This window comes from Plectropomus leopardus, chromosome 4, assembly GCF_008729295.1.
Source record: "Plectropomus leopardus isolate mb chromosome 4, YSFRI_Pleo_2.0, whole genome shotgun sequence".
In the NCBI taxonomy this organism is placed as follows: Eukaryota; Metazoa; Chordata; class Actinopteri; order Perciformes; family Serranidae; genus Plectropomus; species Plectropomus leopardus.
In genome coordinates this window covers 19085059-19097331 of record NC_056466.1, presented here as the reverse complement: position 1 = coordinate 19097331, position 12273 = coordinate 19085059, and the positions used below count along the sequence as shown (strand labels likewise).

General features: G+C 39.9%; 1 protein-coding gene across 1 annotated transcript in view; it reads right to left on the bottom strand.

Moving 5' to 3' along the window:
- The window catches only part of LOC121942083 (protein sidekick-1-like), a 268045-nt gene that overhangs the window by 135862 nt on the left and 119910 nt on the right, over positions 1 to 12273 (bottom strand). The gene's annotated exons all lie outside the window — the stretch shown is intronic.

Below are 12273 nucleotides of genomic sequence, written 5' to 3'. Positions count from 1 at the left end.
CTCCTCCTGTCTCAGATTGATATGTGGCTCATTTTGTGTCTCTTTCATTCTTTTGGCCGTTCTCGTTGTTTGTGTATTGTCTTCTGTTCTTCCTGCTTTACACTGATTCATCCTCATTTTGCCACGTACCAGCAGCAATCAATACAGCTCGAACATACAGTACACACAAGCACACAAAATCACAAAAACACAAGATCTAAAACTGTTCTCACATAAGCACACAAAGATAAGAAACAATCACTTACAAACAGACTTTGTGTTGCTGTTGCTTTTCAGTGGCGCATAATAGGAAGAGTTGATTTTGGAGGGAGACGGTGTGGGAGAGGATAGCAGGAGGCAGTCAAGGAGGGTATAAGAAAATATTTTCGTGGAGCTCAGATTTTCATGCGTTTGAACTTGTGTGTCTGTGAAGAGATGCCGCCAGGCAGGAAGCGCAGGTTGATTTTTTTAGTGATGCTACTTGTGTTTTCAGCATGTCAGTGAATGTAATTCTCCCAATATCCTAACCTGAGAGCTGACACTGAAATAAAATCAATATGACCAAAGGGAGAATAAAGCACATTAAAGTGAGATGAAAGGCTTTAATTGTTATAGATTGTGAGTCTTAATCTGTGCATCCACAACACAGATACTATACGCTATAGCCACATAAATAAAAAAATGACATAACATATGCAATGTGTATGATCCTTAATATGCCATATGTGGACAACTTTTTGTGTGAAAAAGGAAAAGGAGCTTAGATTTTGAGATGTGTGTGTTTTTCTGTGAGTACTGTTGAGCAGTACTGAGTTGTCTGCTATCTGTTTGCCCAAAAACTAGATCAGCACAGTGCTAGCTGGGCGTGGTTTCAACTCCATGCCACTCTTGCCGACCTGAATCAACGCTATACCACATGTAGCAACAACGAGCTGAGTCATGGCTGACTCCTCATATGCCGCCTCCACTCCATTTGCAGTGTTAGAGGCCGCATGCTGGCACAGTCAAATTGAGCCCAACCATTAAGATCAACGAGCGTCCACAGCTTAGAGATGACTGTTACAGCCATGAACATGAGATCATGACAGTCCTTTACAGAATACACGAAGGCGTTTGTGCAACACATAAGGATAGGAACACCTGATTGAACTACATATTGATTGAGGAGAGGAGAGGAGAGAGTGCATGCTGTTTGACACAAACTCACACAAACACACACTACACATACAGACAGAATTCTTCAGGTCTAATTTTATTCAGTGTGATTTCCCAGGAGAACATCCACAGGAGCCACAGCCTCCACCCCAACACTGACACTCTATGTGTGTGAGTGCATGTTGCTTTGAGTGGGCAGGTATGTGTGTGTGTGTGCACTCCTCTACATCGTACCGCCTGAAATAGAGGCTTTAACCAAACCTTCTCCGACTTGTCCCACAGCTAGGATAGATCCTGCATCCTCACTGAGGTCCATAATGCAATTTACAGCTGTTAAGCTCATTAACTGCACTGACCAGCCCATTTTATCACATCTGTTTTACCCAGCACATCCTGATTAATGGACAGTGACTTGCCTATGGTGTCTGAGGGAGGAGAGCCTGGGAGGTTCACGGGACTCTTAAAGTTATTAACAGTCAAAGCTAAAGGAGCTCAGTGGGTGGGTGTGAGAGTGCAATACGACCAATCAAGATAGCATATTAACATTTGAAGATTTGTTGAGTTAAAAGTATTTTTCCTGTTGCATTTGTCCTCATTTACATAACCCATTTATATGTGCAATTTACATGTGAAATCACTTGTTATGACAGAGAGCGATGGCTACAGGGATTTTCTTCACGCTTTCATTTGTTCCACATTGGGAGGTCTCAGGCTCAATTTCCCTTAAAATCTTCTCGTGGAACTTTCATACCGACAAAACAACACAGAGGGAAAGGAATTTAAATATGCCAATAATAGGTAAGGTAACAGTGATTAGAGGACCTAAATTCAGGTGGATTTCCCTTTAAAAAATGTGTTCCTATTTGTTGTGAGTAGCTGGAGGGTGGTTACACAATCTCATACAATACAGCCAGACACACACGCAGGCATTTATATGAGCGTGCGCATGAGTGTCTTTTCATTCAGACTGAATCGTGATGTAGTTTAGATTTAATATAACATAAACTCAACATGCGACTTTCTGTGCTCTTTTAGTTCTACATCTAATTAAACTGGGCAAAATTGTTCTGGCTTTTAATTAAAGACAAACTCAATTGTAAAACAGTGCATGACTCTGCATGCATGTGTGTGTGTGTATGTGACAGTTTATCCCTAGGCAGAAGAGGGAAATTAAAATACAGTAATCAACTATATCCTATTCCCCTCTTCCTCTGAATTCCCCTCTGCATCCCTCCTCCCCCGAAAATAATAAAAAACAGCCTCCCATTTCCCATTCTCCCTCCGATTACAATCTGCACATTCCTTTTTCTGTTGTATCCAATTTTCTTGCATTTTTCTTTCTCTTGCTGTCTCTCTATCAAACCATCCTCCCCTGTCCTGTCTTACCACCCCCCCACCCGACTCTTTTGAACCAAAGCACCAGGCCAGATTGGTCTTTCATTAAGTGTCTGGCCCCAAGACTCATTTAATAAACACTCTCGGATGTCCGCACTGCAAGGCTGACTGCTGAACACACGCACACATATACAAGTGTGCCAAGAGCTAATTAGCACACACATGTTGCAGGCCAGAGGATGAGTGAGCAAGTCAGCGTATGAATGAGTGTGTTTCTTTTTTACATCTAAGTGCATCTTAGAGTGTGTGTGTGAGTATGTGTGTCGGGTCTGGGGACTGTCTCTCCTGCCAACAGAGCCCACCTCGGCCCTGTCTGCCCTCCCTCTCTATCTCTGATAGGCAGCGAGCCACCTTCCTAAAACCACACTGCGTTTGACATACAGAAGCTCCGGGTGGAGGAGTGTGGCAGCAGGGCGGGAGGAGGGATACTCCACTGTAAACCCAGTCCAGACAGCAGGCTTTTTGGCAGCTTCATCTCCAAAGCAAGTGCCAGCCAGCCACCCACACATTACACTGCATACATACACACACCTTCTCACACTGGCACACACACAGCTGGGAGCATTCACTGATCCTCGCAGACGTTTAACTGGATGTTTGCTTTGGTGTTTAGGTAACAGGACACATGAATGCATTCTCTGTTGGGCTGAATGATAGTTAACGTAAACAGGTTCATACCTGCTAAAGCTACATTCAGTGTGTGTCCTCAGGAGCTGTATAAATCCGGTTTAAATTCAGGTTTTTGTTATTACAAACTTTACACCAGGTTGAGGTATTCAAATTTTTTAAGCATTCCTGCTCTCAGAATTGCCTGTCAGCTTGAGTTGTGGTGTGGTGTCCTCTGTCCCAAAGTAATTGGTAACTATAAAACGCTGCTGCAGAGAGTGCATTGTCTTGAATGCTGAGAGGAGGGGGAAAGCTTCAGTACAATATTCATCAATATAAAATACCTTTTTTTGGCTTATGTTTTTCTTTGTCTGCACAACTCCAAACAAAGGCTGTCATAAAAAATCTCACAATGAAGCCAATAATTGCTGTATAACCATAACCATTACAAGTCATCCTTATTAGTAAAAGTACATTGTTTCTGTTATTTTGACTTTATTAATTTAAATCACTTTCATGCTGCTGGCAATCTATTTGAAGAAACCTACACAGGACCCCCTTTGCCCATTATTGATCATACCATCCAAATGCTGCCTAGGCCAAAAAAAAAAAAAAAAAGAAATTATGCTCCAGCCCATTTCTTCTGATGAAGTCTTTAAGGCCTTATTAGCTTTGGATACAAGTCATTCTGTTGGTGAGGGTGAACTTAATCCTTTCTTTTTAAAGCTTGCAGCACCTATTTTAGTTATTTTTATAACATACATTTTTAACGTTTCAATTTTATCTGGTATAGTTCCCTTAGTTTGGAAAACTGCTTATGTCACTCCATTACATAAAGGCGGTGAAACAGCAGCTGTGAACAACTACAGGCCTATCAAAAATATTAGAATCTTTGGGTAATGAATAACTTAAATCATACCATTTAGAATATTATTACTATACTATTTTAGAATAATATTTTAAGTCAGCACCAGTCTGGTTTTAGACAAAAGCACAGCACTGTTACTGCTGCCACTCTTGTTTTAAACAATACAATTTCTACTTTGGATGACATAACACTGCGCAGCTCTTTTTATTGACCTTTCCAAAGCTTTTGATAGAGTTAATCATGCAATTGCTTTTAAGTAAGCTTGTTAATATTGGTTTTGATAAAAATGAATGCAGCTGGTTCAAGTAATTTATGTTCTTATTCTCACATTTGACATTTTTTTGTGAGTAATCAAGAACTCTATAGTAATTTTATGCAGGTACTCGAATGATGAAGTTACTTAAAATGTCAATCCCTGATTTACAGATTCTTAATGTGGAAGGAAATTCATTGGTGGCTTGTTGTTAATCTTTCAATTCAGAAAAAGATACAAAGTTCTTGTAACCTCTCTGGACTCTATGAGGATAAATGTCAGGCCATCCATCAAGAAATACATTTCTGTGATAGTTGGTTCCAGAGAACACGCAGCTGGTGATGGACTATTTTTCACTCATTTCAGAGGACGCACTTTTTCAGTGCCTGATGGCAATACCCGACAGCCAGTTCCTAGGTGTGGGCAATATATCGAATTCACCTGGTGCATCTGGGCTTGTTCCATGTGAGTTCCACATGTCTTAATGAGTAGTAGTGGCAGTAGGTGAGTGTGTGCTTGTATTTGCAGAGCTCAGATTGCGAGTATTTAGTAACATGTTGCAACCATGGAGCACCAGTGCAACCTTCAAATATTCGTATTATGTGAACTGGAGAGTTGTTTGTTGCCTACTCACAGTGAGTGAATCCTGATGGTTAAAGGTGCCACGATATCTGTTAAACTGTCTGAAAACTTCAAGTCCACAGCAAAAACATCAACACTTCCGGCCTGAGACAAGCCGTGTCCTTCAAAATAAAAGCACTAAGGATCCTGCTTTGAATTATTTAATTACAACAACTTAATTATAAAAGGACTTTATTTAACTACCTTATAATTGTATTTTATTGAATGTTATTATAATTGTAGTGTATTCAACTTTATTTAACTTCTTTGTAACTGCAGTTCATTCAATAATTTTGTATTTTAGCAGTTGACATTTGTTTAAAGGACATTTATAAATATCGAGATGTATATCGTTTATCGAGATATACATAGCCTTAAAATATTCCTACGTCTACTTGACTCAAAGATCAATATTATTTTAAAGCCATATCGCCCAGGCCTACTTTAAGGTAAAATTGGGCTCATGCAGAAACTTCAGGTCTTAGCAGATAAAAGGTTTCTTACACAACTGTAATGTAACAGCACAGAGTAAAAGAAAAGAGAGGGCTTACCCTGGTGGTGAACAGAGAGTAAAAACAATGAAGAGAACTTAACTTTGCCAGTTTCCTACAACAGTTTTATGTAGTTTTGGAAAATATGATAGATATGTTTTTGTAATGGGATTAAACAGTCTAACTGAGTTAAGACTGAGAACTGGACTGCTGCCAGCAGCTCTTGACATTCTGCTGCCAGCAGCTTGACAGTGACTGCTTTAGTGATTTTCCATGCATAGTATAAATGAAGCTATTGTTAACACAGCCTGGGGTTGAAGATTTGTTTTACAGTATATTTGCTGAACATTCTTTAATCCTCTTGCTAAGTCAAAATGCAATGCCTCAAAAATATTATCACAGGACAAAAACATTGTTTAAGTTCGTGATTGCTAAAAATGTGAGGAAAAGGCCTGACAGCTAAATTAAGATTTAAGGTTTGGTCAAATTATTATGTTATTTTTACAGCCATAACAGTAAGGGGTGTTCTGTGTGAGACTCAAGAGATAAGTATTTCTTTAGAAAGTACTTTAAGTCCAAAGAAGGCATGGAGATTATTTCCGTAAGTCTGCAACTCAACTATTATTAGTGCGTAATTCTCGTGTGCAAAAAAAGGGTAGCCCCACCACCAAAACAGATGACTGACACCTGCTGTTATTTTAAAACTGACTGACGGATCTTTTAAAACACAGCTTAATAAAAGACAACAACCAAGTCATGAAAGTTTTTAAAGCCGTCAAATTCTGTACAAAGAGTGTAAACACAGCAGTATTAATTAGGGCTGTACTGAGTTATGTAAGTCGAATCAGTTTTGGCTGTTCTATATCAGTAATGGACTATTTCTTCCTATTTTTCCCAACCAGTGGGGGTTCAGTTAGACATTCTATGTGATTGTGATATTCAAATAACAAGCTAACTATGCTACTGACAGGTTGGAAATGCGCAGCAACATTTTTTGCTGACACTGGATATCAAATAAAAACCAGTGAATGTATAATATTAAGTTGCTGTGAGTTGTAATATAAAAATGCAAGGAACACTCACTCTGCAGCTAAGTCTGAGGACTAAAATGTCCCCAGAAGTACACTGCACACTGACTGACAAAAAACAAACAAAAAAAAAAAAGACCACTCGACTTGAAGAAATCTCAATCAACAAACACACTGCCGGCTTGAACAGCACCTGATCGAGAGAAACGGTGGCTTGCTGATTTTTTCCACATGCTGCGCAGTTGTCAGCAGAAATAGGTAGTGAAAACGACGTTTTGATAATTATACTGACTCTACACCACCTTTTGTTAGTTTAAATGTCTCTCTTTTTCACAGAGATGAGGAACTCAACCTTCTCTGCTTCCATTTCAAAATAAAAGTCCTCTGACAACTTCTCTGTTGACAGAATCCCATCAGTTGTTGACACGAGGCATTTTATCACGAAACATTTGCAGGACTGTGTTATTGGCAATGCAGAAGCCTCCACGGCTTCGTAAATGAGTGGAATTTGTGCTTATATATGTGGAAATTCAGCACTCCCAGCAGCAGGCAGCCCTGCAAAAGCGTAATAGCCATAATGCTGCCAGTATGAATTCCGCAAGCGTGAAACACGCTGCAGTTCGGTGGAGGTTGCCATCTCGCGCTGCTCATGCATGCAGTGTGTTCCAGGGCTAATGGGTCCCCGACTTTTAGGGGACAGCCAAAAGTAAAACTGGCTTAGTTTTTAATTTGCTAAACACAAAAAATGCACATTTTCCAGCATCTCTTTACAAATAGTATCTTGAAGTACCTAAAATGTATGTGGTTCTAAAAGTAAAAAGTGGGACTTTCATAACATCATGAGACCTTATATCCTGTGCCTCATCGTGAATTTGGTACTGTCGTAGTTGCTGCCCAGCAGGGTGGTATCACAGCGTACCACGTCTGGGCTGTCACTGGCATCTCTGCATCAGGATCCATTAAGCGCATTTCTTGTTCCAAACTTGCTCTAAAAGAATTCCCTTAAAACATAAATGTCACTTAAAACATAAAATGTCTGCTACCCTTTTATCTTGAAATCAACAAAGGGAGAAAACAAAACATCCACAAACAACAGCACATCTCTATAATAAGCCTATTGGAGCTGAACCAAATGAGAGGAAATAATGGAAGCAGGCTGCTGATGCATTAAAAATGTGCATCAACTATTTAGAAGGCCTGGATCGTGTCTATCTCAATTTAAATCAAGGCCAAAACATTTTGGACTACATTAAAATGATAAGAGGGAAACATTCATGTTCATTAAAGGCACCCGTTGGGCACATCCAGTGCACTAAATCAGACTTACACGCAACTTACAGGCCATACTCTTCATTACTGAAATTATGTGAGACCCAAACAAAGTACATGGACACGTAAACATTATACCTATGTATATAATTATTGAAAAAAATACTTCATTATTGGATTAGAAGATTAGCAGAAAATCGATGGGCTCTAATCTTATCATTTCAATCTTTTGTCAAGCATGGGTGCACTCTCTGATTCCAGCCTCTTAATATTAAAGATATGCAATTTTTGTTTTGTTTTGTTTTACATCATTTTAAACTGAAGCCTTCAGGTTACTGACTGCTTGTCAGACAAGATATTTAAGTGTGTCACTTTGCACTTGGACATTAGAATGTAAAAAAAAAAGAAGAAAATCCTGACATTTTACGGTCAAGACAATAAATCGTTGCCTGTGTGCCAGTAATATGTAATAACAACAAGTGAGAGTGCTATAGACAAGGCAGATGCTGCTGTTGAGGCTGTTCTGAATTCATATGCCCTCTGAATATCCCCAGACATTATAGTTTGTTTTTACTTTGCTCCTCTTCACTCTTTAAAGCTAGATTATGTGAAATTAATGCAAACATGTTGGTCTATATTGATTGGAAATCAGTTAGAGTAGATGCAATTTCAGACTAAGGACTGAATCAGAAGCCCTTTTTACACAGAAATTACACTACAGGGCAGCTACTAAGTCCCCTCTTTATGCCTTTTTTGCATGTTTACACAGAATCAAACGAAGGCAGCATCACTCTGGTGCACTGTGTGATTTAAAATAGCATCCAGCATTATGAAACCAAAAGAGGCGTGACGGACATGACGATTAATGCAACAGTGTCAGCCTTTCCCGTGAAACATATCATTCGCATCAGCAGCCCTTAATAAACGATAACAATGGCATAACATGGCAATAATAATTGTAACCTTCTCTGTTTTATGGTGGGTGATCTCATCCTAGCTGCTTGGGGGGTAAGGAGCTTCTTAAACTTATTGTTATCCCAATTTGCAGACATTTACAGGTCTTCAGCTGCTTTTTAAATATCCCATGGTGGGTCACACGCATAAAATGCTGTCAAAATCACATCCCTCCTGCCAATGGTCCTGTCCTGCCCGCTGTCTGTTTATATACAGAAGTTTCGGCATTGTCACTACCTCCTGTTTCTGCCAAAAGGTGAGACCATCCCCTATGCTGCAATCGTACCTTATATACAGAAAAGCAAGGTGCTAAGGTGGTAAGGCAGTAAGGCAGTAAAGCAGCAGGGCAGCAATGCGGTATACCGGTGCGATATTCCTGCCTTAAACAGGAAGTGTAAAAGTGTTTAAAGTGTAATGGGTTGACAATTCTATCTGATATCAGACAAAATTAAAGGATTACTTGAAAACAATTCTTCTGAGTTTTGACAATTGGGAAAATTCAAAGCAAACGACTTTATCAGTTGTCTGTCTGATTGTTGTCTGCATGCATCTGTGGTTGCTTGAGTGAAATAAACTGTTGTCCATATTCAAGTAAGAGAGGTGAATATATCCTTCAAGCAACACTCATTGTACTCCGACACGAAGAAAAGACCCTGATTAAGTATGTGTTGGAAATATAATCAAAGTATGACTAATGAGGCCTTCACTCACGGTAACAGCGAACACTCGACCCAAACCAATTTCTTGAGGTGATCCCTGCAGTCCCAGACTAAAAGCACCTAAAAGTACAAGGTTCAAAGAACGTTTGGCCATAAAGTGTGCAACCCAACTCCTCTCTCGTATCCATGTTGTATTTCCATTTCTGTCCACAATTTATTAATAACTCAAAACCAAATCTAAAGTTATTCTCTGTTAATGCCTTAGTTCTGCATGGTGAATCTTAATGATTTTTCCACTCAGAGAAATACAGCCTGCATATGTGACTGCACATGAGACCAATAAAGAGAGTTAGAAAGAGAGAAAAAAAAGAAAGATGGTAGAGGTTACAACAGTAATGAACACTAATGTGTTTGAGAGAGATTTTAACAGCCCCTTCACTGACTCAGAAAACATTTCCCTACCTTCTGCCCTACACACTCTGTAGCTCTGTGACTTGTAATTAACGCAGTGCCTAAATCACAGGCTTGCTTCCTCAATCACCTTTACAGTTCCTTCAAACGGTCAAACGGACACAGAAAGGGAGACTTTTCTTTGGTCGCTCCCACCGGCTTGGCCAGTTGCCACTGCCAATAAGTTCTCCATAAAACACACACACACGCACACAGAGGAAGTGCATGTCTGCACACACACAGTCAAGAATGCTTGTGCACACTCAGCCTAGGGCCTGCAGACCAAAAGTAATTGGCGTGTGTGAGTGTGTGTGTGTGTATGTGTATGCAAGAGAGAGAGAGCGAGAGAGTAAGCGTTAGAGAGGACTGCTGGACAGACTGCGTTTGTTTAATGTCCCCTGGCAGGGCTCAAGGGACAGGCAGAGAGAAGTGGAAAGGCAACAGTACAGGAAAGGAAAGCAAAGCAGGGCAAGGGTGAGGTTGAGACAGGAAGAGAAGAGAGGAGAGAGGGATGAGGCAAGATGCTGAGTAAACAAAGGAGGGCGACTATTCTCTCCACTCACTGTTTGTTCAGCTACAGGCGCTCAATGACTCACTTCCTTTCTACCTCTGCTTTACGTCTATCTGTCGCTTTGTCATCCAGGCACACGATAAGCAATTATCAATGTAAACTCAAAAAAAAAAGCTCTACTTGGTACAAATATCCAAAGGTTGTATTTTAAATCTACAGTGCAAAACCACATTCCTCTAACTAGGCAGATGGGTGAATGGTAACAATGTGACTGTGTGTGTGTGTGTGCGTGTGTGTTTGCGTGCATGCGCAGCTGACTGACTGTTGTAGTCCCATTAGGTGGATGGATCTCTAGACGAATGGCTATTATCCTAATTAGCACTAATTATGTCTGCCTCCAATTAACCACACAACTGGCGGTGACTTCTCTCACTGTCTTTCCATCTCATACTCTCTCCCTCCCTCTGTCTCCGCCAGAGAAAGACACCTTATTCACAAACACTGTCTCCCCCAGCTGCTCAGCAGAAGAAACCAGCTGAACAGAGGGCTGGTAATCCTCACACTCGAAAATAAGCCGTCATTTTCTAATTCTGGTTCATATGACTGTTTGAACCTGAAATAAAGAGTGTGACTCCAGACGCTGTGATTTTATATTCTGCTTTCGCGACACCAAATTCCCTCTGTGAAGCTGTCTGCAGACAGGAGCGGAGGAGCATTTGCTAGGTCTTTTCATGGTTTGTCGAAGCTTATTCACAGTTGGTGTTAAATGTAAAAGGTTACATGGTTGGATACATGTTGAAGTGAGAAGGGTTGGACAGGGTGAGTTTAGCAGCAGCTTCAACTTGATTGCCTGAACTAGTTCTAGCCTTCATATAACGTGATGTAGTACATTTTCTGGATGTATGGATAAAAGCTGAATTACTGCTTTGCGGTTGTATGCCTCCGTAAACCAGTCAAGATGCAGTTACAGTTTACATCCATGTCTGTCCAGACTCCCATGTATCCATTACAAACTGCTTCAAATATGGATCTTGTTGCAAAGAAGCTACAAATTCCAAAACACAGATGCTTCACACACAACTTTAAACAGGTTGCACAGAAGATCAGCACAATTTCAAGATGGACACCCAAGATTACTCATGACATAACTAACATAACTAACATATGCGTTCTTGAGTTATGGTCAAAAATGTTTTGTGAGGTCAGTGACCTTTGACCACCAAAATCTAATCTGTCTGTCCCTTAGTCCAGTTGGCCCGTTTGTGCTGAATTTGAAGAAAATTCCTCACGGCATTGAGATACTGCATTCATGAGAATGTGATGGCCAGACAGACAGCCCAAAACATTAAAAACAGATGCATGAAAAACACATGGCTGTTTATTTCCTAAACTAGTCAATTTAAGTAAGTTAAATATAGTGAATTTAAACTCAAGTTACTGTATCACAAAATGCAAATCCAGTATTTTCAGAAAGCCTTCAGGTCACTAATTTGCAACACTGTCCATAATTTCGTAATACAACCATAGACTTTAAAGGGATATCGTTTCTCATCATCTCATAATTTACAGTAGACTGCCTAATAAAAAAGTTGTATTACAGTATTGATCATGATTGATTTACATTCTTACGTTGTCTGCTGTGTATACTTGCCTCTCTCTGGGTATAGCTTAATCTCTGTATAGCAATTTGACACACAACATGTAATCAATACCAGGTACTGAGTGTATGTAAACATGTGTGCAAAGAGTCACACTGATGATCTATAAAAACAAAACCACATATTGCCATTTAAATGTAGACAAATAGCGTCCTGGAGCTTTAAAGGTCAGTTGTAATAGTACAGAGTAAACAAGCAAAAATGTTTCTGCTTTATTATCAATGCCGACACAACCACACACTTACAGCATCTCCTGTAAAACAAGGGTTTTTAACTGATACACTTGTCACCATGGTGATGGGAAATCAATACAATGCGAAAAAAATGATTCTGCCTACAGGTGAAAACATTTTAATCTACATTATTCTGTAACAAA